The sequence below is a fragment of the Watersipora subatra genome, chromosome 5 (assembly GCF_963576615.1).
Source record: "Watersipora subatra chromosome 5, tzWatSuba1.1, whole genome shotgun sequence".
In the NCBI taxonomy this organism is placed as follows: domain Eukaryota; kingdom Metazoa; phylum Bryozoa; class Gymnolaemata; order Cheilostomatida; family Watersiporidae; genus Watersipora; species Watersipora subatra.
Window position 1 is genome coordinate 61,593,792 of NC_088712.1, and position 12,698 is coordinate 61,606,489.

The following is a 12,698-nucleotide window of genomic DNA, read 5'->3' on the forward strand; positions in this document are numbered from 1 at the left end:
TACTAGCGGTCACTCATGTACTGACTAGCTGTTGGTGAATCATGTACTGTTGGTGACTCATGTACTAGCGGTCACTCATGTACTGTTGGTGACTCATGTACTAGCGGTCACTCATGTACTGTTGGTGACTCATGTACTGTTGGTCACTCATGTACTGTTGGTCACTCATGTACTGTTGGTGACTCATGTACTAGCGGTCACTCATGTACTGGTGACTAGCGGTTTTATTTCAGTTGTTCATTATTCAGCAGTGTATAAAATTAAGAGCAAACAAAATTTTGGGCTAATTGTCAGTAATTAAGTGTTAGTTAATTCTTAAAATGCCAAAATTGCAGACGAACTTTACTTGTTAAAAAATTTGTGAAGTATTGAAGTTGTCGCTTAGAATTTTGTTAAAAACATTCATGACATTCCAGTCTTTTGTATTCGCCATTTTGTAAATGCATATGTATTTGTAAGAGAGACAATTCCACTGCATAACTAAACTGCTTGCTAGTCTATATGACATGCTTAAAGTGTAAGAGGGTAACAACATGAACAGGAAACGGGATGTAAAAAACTTGAGACTGACGTAGTAACAACTTATTTTTTGAATTTTGTTTCAAGAACTGACGAAATATAAGATATCTGACAATTTTTAGAGTGTATTCCTTTTTATAAAGACCTGTACTAACAAATCTGGCTTTCTGTTTATGTCACAAAATATAAAAGAAGTTGAAGTCACAAACAAAGGCATTTGTTACTTGAGAGTTGTCTCTCCATTTATAATAGTGAGACAACAGCCTGAAATATGGGCATAGTAAATAACAAAGTGTTACGGATCAAGGACAAACTCTATTCGAGGTTACATCTATAAAACAACATAAAAACCCTGCTTGCATCACTGACCAATGAAAGTCATACTAAAAATGACAAAAATCTAAACCATGCATGTTCAAAATATCAAAAGATTTCTTGCAATGGTAGATAATTAAACTTTTACTAGCCACCATACCAAGACCTTGCTTGTGATATGAATCAGTCAAATCTTGCTAAAGTAGTAACCATATCAAAGCACATCTAACAATGTTAAAAAGTTTTTTATTGCTAACGAATATTGATGGACTCACCAATAATACTGCAATTCATGTGACAGATTGCACAGAGTGAAGTATAGGGGTGAATGTGTGAGTTCCACATCTGCTGCCAGATGCTTTTGGCGATGCAGTCGACGAAATATCAAATGTTACATTTGCCCAACAAAGGTGGTGCCTAGCTGCCACACAAAGATGCTGCAAGAAACAGTAAAATGTCTGAAACAACGGAGTAGTAAAATATGAATAAATTATGCAGTATAAATTACTAGATGCATCTGCTACAAATTGTCAGCAGAGTTGTCTCCTGCTGTTTACTTTTTATGAGTGTTGAAAGATATCATTTATTTTATAAAGTAGGCACAAGGTATATACATATACCATAGAAAGTTTTCAAGGTATATACATATACCTTGACATATATACAATTTACCTAGAGCGTAGTGTGTTGTTAGCAGTAGGCCTGACCACTTATCTATTATATATAAATGTATAAATATATACATATTTAAATATACATATTTATATATTATATATATATAAAAAATTGTTTCCTCACCCCGGTTAACCCGTATGGGTGGTAGTAGTTTCTGCTCTAACTCAGGTCTCCTACCAAAGAACTGGGAATTTGAGCACTCGCCTCAAGATCTTAGCTGTTCCCAGTAGCGCACTTTTCTGCAACTCACCTCCTGAGTTGATTGCTGTTGGTATTTGGGCAAGCCACATTTTATGCGCCAGTGTTATTGCGCCCAGTGCCCCAATGACTACTGGGATTACAGTTGTTCTTACATTCCAGCATTTTTCAATCTCTTCTCCAAGAGGGAAATATTTCTCTACCTTTTCTTTTCCTTTGCTGTCTATATTGTAGTCATTGGGTACTGCTATATCTATTATAGTAGCTCTTTTGTTCTCCTTGTCCACCACCACTACATCTGGTTGGTTTGCCAGGACATGCTTGTCAGTCCGGATGTAGAAGGCCCAGAGGATCTTAGCGCGGTCATTTTCATTGACCTTACCATGAGTTTCCCACCAGTGTTGTGGTTTATTAAGGCCATACTTGTCACATAGACTTCTATACACAACACCTGCGACATGGTTATGCCGCTCAGTGTATGCATTTCCCGCTAGCTGCTTGCATCCACTGATGATGTGTTGGATGGTCTCAGGTGCATCTTTGCACAGTCTGCATCTAGGATCGTCTCTAGTGTGATAGATTTTTGTTTGGAGTTGCCTTGTTGGGAGCACTTGCTTCTGGGCTGCCATGATTAGCGACTCTGTATTGGCCGTTAGGTTTCCTTTGTTCAGCCACATATATGTCTGGTGAAGATCGCCAACCTTAGATATTTGTCGGTGGTAAGCACCATGAAGAGGTTTTGTGTGCCAGTCAATTTCCTCATCATCAGGGCGAAGGTCCTTTGTAAGAGCAGCCGATTGAAATTCAGCTAGCAACTTATCTGAAGTGGCCATGGAGGCTGCATAGGCTTTGATGCTTTGCTCTTCCTCCTTCACTGTCTGCTGTACACTTTTGAGTCCCCTACCGTCATCTTTCCTATCGAGATACAATCTAGTAGTATCAGATTTTGGGTGGAGTGCTCCATGCATGGTCAGCAGTTTACGAGTTGCTATATCTGTTTCCTTGATGGCTTCCTCAGTCCACTTTATTATGCCTGCTGGATATCTTATTACTGGCAGTGCGTAGGTATTTATTGCCATGACTTGGTTTTTGGCATTGAGCTGGCTCCGTAGGACCTGCTGAAGGTGTTTCTTGTATTCAGTAATGGCTTTGTGACGTACCTCGGCTTCATGGTTGATGTTGCTTTGCATAATCCCCAAGTACTTGTACCCTTCTTCTATATCTTTGATGATACCATGTGACATTCTTAGGCCATCTGTGAGCATAGAATGGTTTTTCTTAAGAATTAGCCTTCCACATTTCTCAGTACCGAAGGTCATTCCGATGTCCTTGCTGTATACCTGAGTGAGGTGTATTAGCGAATCAATGTCCCTTTCTTTGTTAGCGTACAGCTTGATGTCATCCATGTAGAAGAGGTGGTTTATCTTGGTGTCACTCTTAAACTGGTACCCATAGTGAGTCTTCTCCAGCATATTGCTTAGAGGGTTTAGGCATATGCAGAAGAGCAGCGGTGATAAGGAGTCACCTTGATAGATGCCTCGCTTAATTTTTACACTTGCTAGCTTTTTGCCATTAGTCTCCAGTTCCGTCTTCCATTTGGTCATTGACATTTGGATGAATGCTACAAGAGCAGGGTGAACATTGTACATACTGAGGCACTCAAGTATCCAACTATGGGGAATTGAGTCATAGGCCTTTTTGTAGTCCATCCAAGCCATGGCAAGATTGGTATGCCTTCTCCTGCTGTCTTGACAGACCGTCCGATCCACCAGTAACTGATGTTTAGCTCCTCGGGTGTTGCGCCCAATTCCTTTCTGAGCACTGGTCATATAGTGACTCATGTGCTCTTCCAGGTCTGTTTCGTGCTGGTGTGAGTGCACCAGCACAAAACAGACCTGTCATGACCCCAGAGAAAAACATCAATATGGAAGAAAGATAAGTAACATTAACCTATTCCAACACTCTAGCTAGTTAAATATATATAATTATATTTGTATGTATATATACATATATATAGATATATATGGATATATATAAATATATATATATATATGTGAGATAAGAGATGATTCAGTAATGATACAGTTGACACGAACTGAGAAAACAAGAAACAAATTTACTATATATATACAGTAATTTTTTTTTTGTTTTCTCATTTCGTATCAACTGCATCATTACCAAATCATCTCTTATTGTAATCGTAGCAAAACAGACTTAATTTAGATATTTTTTGCTAATTATTTCACATTTACATCTAAACTCATTTATAGTCATTATATTGTTTTAATTAATTTGACCTGCACAAAACATTTCCCTTATGATATAAAGTTTAAAGGTTGTTTGACAAAGTTTGAAAACCTTTAAATTGTTTTTGTTTACTCTGGCAATTTATTTCAATTACACAAAACACTTTCCTCATGATATTTAATTTGAAAGTTAGAATGGCAAACGCTGTTATACGTTGCTATATTGTGATTGGTAGTTATTGGTGGTGAAATTGAATGCTCTATTGTAAGTAATATATAATAAATCATTCATGAGTACTCAAATATAGTTTTATCAAAAGTATTAAATGCTTTTGAAGATGTTATGCAGTATATAAAAATGCATGAGTTATTACTTCCTCTACTTCCGCAACAATGCTTTGCATATAGGCATTTGGAATCTCTGGATTATATATTATTTCTTATTTAGTTATATAAAGCAGTAAAAAGTAGTAAGTTTTCTTCATTTTGTTATTTTTTGTTCCCCAAATCGCATTGACAACAATATCCTATTTATAACAGTACTTTATTAATAACAATACCTTTTTATTAATTATGGAAATTGCTAAAAATTAAATAATGTAACTATGTACAAAATTAAAAAACTTTTTAAATACGTTTATTTATGAGCCTATTAAAATCCAAATATACAGTTTTGGTGACACTCACTTGAGACTAAAAGTTTGATCCAACAACTTTGATAGCTTTGGCAGCGAATAGTCAGCAAGTGGCACTGATAGCTACATCTCAATAAAAACATAAATTTGTTGTGTTGAAAATTTACAAAAAAAGTTTTATTTAATAATTAGGGACAAGGGCACAATTTTCAACTACCGGAATTGTCTACGCCTGTGAAAGCGAAATATATTATATATTCAACATGATAACATTTGTGGCTTTGTTTGGAAGAGTAACCAATAGCTGCTTCGTCGTTTCTGAAGTCTGGTTCCCATGCAGGCCGCAGGTACCAGTGACAGGCTTCCTAAACCATTGCAATGGAAACCTACCTTTAGTTAACAGTTGTGATCGCAACAGTTGAACGCTGTTCTACTTCTACAAGCAAATGGCAAAACGTCACAAAATGCAACGAACTGGCAAAGGGCGTCATAATATTGTCTCCAGCGAATCCTGTCAGATATGACAGTCATGCTTATCAACTTTCTACTGCACCTAAGCTATGCGATTACTGGTTATGTCAAACTATTTGAACACAATTCGCTGAACCTTATGCGTCACCAATTTGCTGTGAAGATTGCTGTCGTTGTTCTGTGGTCATAACGGAAACCAAACTTAAGCTCCATTTAGCGGTCTTATCAAATATCACTGTTAAAAACCTAAAAATTAACTAACAGATTTTAAACAGTATGTTATTCGATACAAAATAAAAAATACTTTTTGCTATAATGTTTCCTCTAATAATAGCCATACTCTTCTATCTGTCAAAAGCCAGGATTGGAGGCTAGGAAAATGTTTGCATCATAAGGGATTTGAACTTGTGACATTCATATTTGCAAATGAGACACCCTTACATTTGGGCTAATCACCAAACTTTCAGCATATCAGAAAATTGAGCGCATTTTTACTGGTTGCGCTTTATAGGCACACTTTATGACTCATAATAATTGGATAATCTCTCAGTAATACTATATATAGAAGATGAATAGATCTGGAGAATGTCAAGTTAAAAACTAATCACACTATTAGCTGGAATGAGTACAGGCTGAAGCAAACTTGAGAAATTCTGAGTGATCTAACAAACACTGACAGCAGCCAATGCTTTTAGTGAACATTATTGGGTTCATGTGTATTAAAAAAACTTTGTTTTGCTTGGCTTTCTGAATGTTTTACAATAAAATCCCAACTGAGTGTAGGATAATCAAGAAGCGTCTTATTCTGAAACTGCTTAAAGTAATTACAAAAATAAGGAGACGCAAAAGCTAACAGTTTGCAAGGAAGAGTTTTTTCCACCAATCAAATCAAGAAACTATTTACTCAAGGCTGTCTTTCTCAGACCTAACCTGAAAGAATATGTACTAAATGGTTATATTAGCTTTTTGAGAAGACTACAGAACACATATTTAGTGGTTATTGAGAGTGTTAAAGCCTTAGCTAGCATTACCAAGATTTAACAAAAACTTCCACTTATGTAGATCTCTTGTTCATGAAAAAATTCATGCTGGTGCTAAAAACGTAGCGTGACCACAAGCTAATCAAAGTGATGGAGTCATGTTTACTCAATAAACTAGAAGTACAACTTGTTGCGGATATAGTAACAAATGATGTAGCCAGCAACCGATATGTACTGAACTCTGTGAAAATAATGAACAGGAGTTGTGTCAACATGGCTGTCAACCGTAAACTCTGTTTTACACGTCATTTGAACAGCATCCCTTTCGGATAGCAAATTTTACAAAACATACGCAGCCCTCTTGTCAACATGTAAATACACAAGAACGTTCAACCAGAATATAACAACCACATCCACATAGCTTTCCAGCGCACTCAAATGTAAGCACATACATACAAACTCATCTTGTCAACATACCCTGTAGAAAAATACTAGCTCATAAACACACCCAGTTTATCCCAGTCAAGTGACCTCACTCATGAGGCACACCCAGTTTATCCCAGTCGAGTGGCCCAGTTGAGTCAACACACTCGTATAGTGGGTATACACCCCTCTAGTGGGTACATTTTTCAAGCACTCCCAATTGATTACACCTAGACAAAAAATGCACAAACACGAGCAGGTCATACAACTATTACACTTTGGATCAACAGTGGCTAACATGCACTTTTTTGTTCCTATATTATTAATATATAATAAGAATCATATAGGAATATACTAAAACAAGACTTTACAGTTAATGAAAAGTTAAATTCAAGTGGGTAACAGCTGTGAGAAACTTTCCACCCTAGAAATACTAGATAAAACTACAAAGAGTTATCATTCCTGTAATCAAAAGCTTTGGAATCAGCTATGAGATGTACGTAAGTGAAAGTGCCTTATGGGCAGGTGAATCTATAAACTGTTGTATGCCTGATCTTACAATTATTTCATTAAAAAGAAGGTTGGGTATATACACTTCATATTTTCATAAGAGCAATTGACGTGTAGAAACCTTTTAAGGTACATTCTGTATTTGGGAGGTGTGTGATTTTTTTTCACTCATTTTAATAAACTTTGATTATTTTTACAGCCTCCAAGGTTGAAATGGTAGTTTTCTAATATTTAAATCATGTGTCTAAGATGTTTATGCGATAAAACCTATTTGTAATAAGGTTTTATATTAACATCGCGCTATTATCATCACTTTTATTGGTATAATTGTTATTGTCATTGGTTGTAATGGTTGCATGGGTGAAGTCCTTAGTAAACAAGTGGCACCCTGTCTCATTAAGAAGGTGCACGGAATGCATTCGATAAAAAAGCATTAAGGGTATTATGCATCGAGAAATCACCACCCAGGTAGCTCTTGAAAACACAACCTCTGACATGGGGTTCGTTTCATTCATGGTTGGCTGAATGAGACTGCTGTGTAGCCATATCTGCAGGTTGCTGTATGCCAGATATTTACATAGCTGCAGCATATCAGGAGAACATTGACTGAGGGCTGAATTCATTTTGTATCCCCGAAGTATTATGAATGTCTGTAAAAGGATCTCAATTCCAAGAATTGTATCATTAAATACGCCTAAAGTTCCAAGCTCAAGCACTGACTTGTCGTTGAAGATGGTTGTGTCGTTATGAGCCTGAAGGTAAAGAGCTTTGACCCTTTTTTCTGGATCAAAGATTGACAAGATGGCGCAGACAGGAAAGAGATGGTAAATGATCAGAGCGACAGTAGCAGCCAACATCATTAGATCTCCAAAAGTAAGAGATACCTGAAATATTCCAATAATGAGTGTATTCTATCACTGTGTTTCCATTGTTTGAATGAGTTTCGAGTAGCATACTGCCAACGAATTCGCACCTCTACCATTTCAAACTTTCAGGATTGCACTGTATAGATTTTTTCAAGATTTACAGTGAACCCCTTAAAGGTTGACTTGCAACAATCTAGATTGGAATCTAGATTATAGTGTACTCTTTAAACAAAACCTATCAAAGTAAACTCGCTAATGACTCATATTCACTGTTCAGTTTATGTGTAACACTAGTAATTAACTAGTAGCACTAACTGAGTCAGGACGCCCGATCGCAATTGTATTTTGTGTTCCATATTTCTATGCTCCATATTTTAAATACCAACAGAATTTATTGCTTAGTAGAAAATCTGATTTCACAAGTCTTAAAAAGTCAAGCAGAAGCAGCTGTGAGTATCGGTGGAATTTTTTTGTAGCAGAAACTCGTGTGGCTGTGTACGCAAGTGTACTGAATCCTTTTTACCTCTACAAGAGAGAACTTAGCCAAATAATATTGCTTAAAATCCATCAGCATTGAGTGTTTCTATGATTTTTTTGAACTTTACTCTCACAGCAAATGCCTTTACACAAATTTACCAAAGTTAAATAGCGTCAAATGCTTTCGAATTTCACAATTTCTATGATTCAAAATGGAAGCAACTCCAAACCCATTTGAAGCATGGAATCACAGCGTTTGACAGAATTTTTAAACTTAGCAAAATCAGTAACTATTTTAGCCAGTTGTCATGGGCCCCAGCAACTTCCCATAAGTTCTCACTAGAACTTTCTGTAAAATTTTGAAAAGAGGTGTGACAGCATCAAAGTTTTGTTTTTTTTGCAAAAAAGCTTTTGGACCAAAAAATTACCTTAAAAAGAGGACTTTGTTTTAAAAAAAAAAGTTTTAGTTGGACTTGAACAGTGATTCAGTTCAGTGACAAACATATTGCTGGCAATCTAATCAACTATTTAATAAATCTAATTCTCTCAACAACAAACCTTCCTGTTTAGTTCTTTTGCCAAAAGTATTGTTTATGATAAACAATATTTGTCTAAAACGCTCACATTACTGATATATGTAGTCATAGCTGCATTGTCATTTTATTTAATTTTTCAAATACACAATGCTGAAAAGATGTCTATCAAATTTGTATGGATGCGACGAAACCGAGAAAATTGTTTATAATCTACATGTATCTCTAACTACATATTGTGCAAAAGTATAGAGTTGCCTACAGCAAACTACTAATTTTAAACTTTAAGTTGCTTTAAATCTCTTTAGAAAAGCAACAAAATCTACATCATTTTAATTCTTAAAGTGTCCTTAATCTGTTATTACTGTTAATGAGCTAAAATATAGAGTATTTCGGGTGGGGTCCTCTTTTAAAGTTAACTGGTAAAACTATAACTTCTGAAGTCTTATTAGTGGCTGTCTTATTAAGTCATTAGTAAATTTGAAATGTTTTTATAGCAAAGACAAAAACATCAAAGGAAGAACACACTCTGAAAATTGGATTGATATAAAAAGCTCTTACGGTTGAGATGATTAAAAAATATGACTGAACCTGAAAGTGAAAAAGTACGAAAACAAATTACAGTAGGTGGCTGTATGCTTTTGCATATGGTTTTATGTAAAATGTTTTTTCTAGACAAAGTTTATTTGATGAGCAGCTGTGGTACAGAATTTATTAATCCTGAGCACAGACTTTACAACTTCTGTAAATATTGTTTTATAGGCTAAAATAGAAATTCGTCGTCTGTGAGTTTACTTTTGTACAATCATTTTCCGTTATAATCACAGAGTTATAAATTTACATACAACATTTATAAGACTCATAAATTTTATGATGATCTATTAATTTTGTAACACAGTTTTGTTTTTTATATTAATACGCAAAAAGGTAAAATTGTGTTGCCAAAAGATATAGACAAAGTCGAAAAGAAAAATTGTTACATTTTCTTGTTTTTCTTCACCAGCTTCAGTTGTGCTCGGCTGATTCTCCTTCTGTGGAGTGTCATTGTGTCGAGTCACATCACCTTTTGACTGACAATAAAATCATAAACAAATTGTTGGGCTTTACCAAACAGTGCAAATAAAATAGAATGTTCAAAATAAATTGATTTAAAATAGACTAGAGCTTCAATTATGCTAATTTACCAATTATAATATGAAAGAATAGTACAAATTCAAAACAAAGTGTAGGTATATTGACATATTGTGATGAAATGAGACAAGGTGAAAAATGGTTGAAATGTATTGAAATAGATCAGTCTAGAGGTCATACTTCAACAGTAAAGAGAATAGTGAGAAGTATGGAGTGGCCATAGCTGTGAATGAAAGCATAGGGGCAGATATTACCAACACCCACAAGTTAAAAATGATCTTATCCAATATCTTTATAATGTATGACAATCCAATTTTTATCTAAATAATCTTTAAAGGAACAAATTGGATATATATTATATGAGTAATATTATATAAATTTATAATATTACTTAAAGCAACTTAGCCACTTTCAGTATTCAAGTTCAAATAGCAAATTCACACTAAACAGCAACTTGTCAGAGTTACCGGAACTTATAAAAAAAGGGTAGCATAAATGAGAGAAATGGTTTTCGAGATTCACTTACCATTTTTCCAATCTTGAGGGCAACCATGGCTGCCGCAACGAGTGTAGCAAACGAGCTGATTAGCTGTAGAATATAAGAGGCCAAAATAGTACTGTAGGAAATGTCAATGCCGCCTTCCAAGCGTACAACAACAACCATTTGTAAAATGGGTAGTACAGTTGCCAGTATTGACATAAGCAATACGGTGACACGCCTAACTATGAGCATCGGAGATCTTAGTCTACAATCCTGAGTTATAAATTGTTTCCCTATGTATGGAACTATTTTCACAGCTGCTTCTATTACCATGATGACCTCCTTGAAAAAAAAACAGTAGGATAATGCGGCTGACGTTTCCTGTAGATATTGAAAATTGGCCACCAGTTTCTGAACTGTCATCGTCAGCACCTAAAACAAAAAATGCTGCCATAAGAAACCAATCATAGCAAGAGTTGGAGAGTTTTGGGAATATAGCTTATATGTCTCTATATTTCCTGTATAACTTGTATGATACCTAAATTTCCTACAATTTTTAAATTTTCTGTACGAATGGTTTCATCGCCTCATTGGCACTTTTGTGGAAATTGTTCCCCCTCTTATTGTTACTAGTCTTATATACATGTAAACAAACAGTAGTAATGGCCATAAACGGTCCAAGTCCATTTTTTTCAAATAGAAAACTTGAGAGATTGATGCTGAATATGCTAGATTTACTTTTTATTATAGCAGTAAGCTCTTTCTGCCGTTCACCACAAATAAAAATTTAAAGAAAGTGTGACCCAAGGTTTCAGAGACTTGAATCGGTTACAGTTGTTCCACTGTTTGTTCATATGCTGCTGAACTGTTGACCTGCTGACCTGTTGACCTGTTGACCTGCTGGCTCTCTGGCCTGCTAAACTGCTGACCAGCTCTATGTAAACAGCTATTTGACATGGTAAACAATGCTGAAGCATGGCAGAGGTAGGAACTTTTGATTGACTTCAAATTACAACAAATCCTTTACGAAAAGGTTTTTGAGAAAAAGTAGTTTGGCAGAAACTTACAACTTGCAGTTAGCTACATACATGTATGTTATGTGTATGTAATTATCAAATCAGTTTATTGTTAGCAATATGAAAAAATGGCTAAAGCTATTGTAAATGGGTAAAAATGTCTTTTTAGAAAACCATTTTCCATTTACAGTAGATAAGTTCCGCCTTAACATAGCACTAGTATTCAAAAAATGCTATAAAAACTATTTTGCCGGTGAAATAAAGGTATTGTGGTAGTTCCTTCTGATATTTGTTGCTCTCGTTAATTAAGTGGAATCCATTAAATCATTTACTAAGCGCATTTTCAGAACGTTGCAAAGTGAACTTTGTTAGCCATGGCAGCCAGAATTTAATACCTATAACGATTTCAAAACATGTGGCACAACTTACATATTTAGCTGATGTGACTAATAACATAATCATATAAGCAATGACTACGCCTGATTTTACTCATAATATGTTTTGTCAAGACGGATAACACTAATGTTTATTGTTATCCTTAACCTCACCTGAGCGTGCCAATATATTAACAATGAGGACAGATGATGCGAGGTAGAACTCAATGTTGAGTGGGTAGAGAAAGGGGCTGGCTATGTCCACATACTTGTGATCTGTCTGCCAGGATTCTTTAGTCATGTGATCTAAACACTCCTCTAGATCAGCTGGTACGGTTGAACCATTAGCAAGTAGAGAATGAGTACCTGGTTTCAAAGACAGCTCTTCCTGCAAGCAAAAGCTTCTAGAAATTATCACCACACTATAGTATTTTTAGTGATATTTCAGTTATTAATCTACAAACAATTACCTTATATGAGTATTTAAACTTTTACCCGTTTTTATTTTGACACTATTTGCAACCATGACTCGTCAACTAGTAGTTACAAACAAATACAATGTTTGTCTCTATCATCATTTCTAGCTTGTAGCTTGAAAACATTTGAAATTATGACTTGGGAATATAAATCTTTTCATAGCTCAAGTTTATTACTATGAAAAGATATTCAAAACGCTTAATTTCTGCAGAAATAAACTAAAATGAAAGAAAACATCTGACACAAAATCTATATTATTAAATCTAAATAAAAAATTGTATTTCACAATGATTAATAATTAAGAGCAATTATGAAAAAAGTGTTCAATATTATAAATTATTATTTATAATTATAATAATTACGGGCAAACA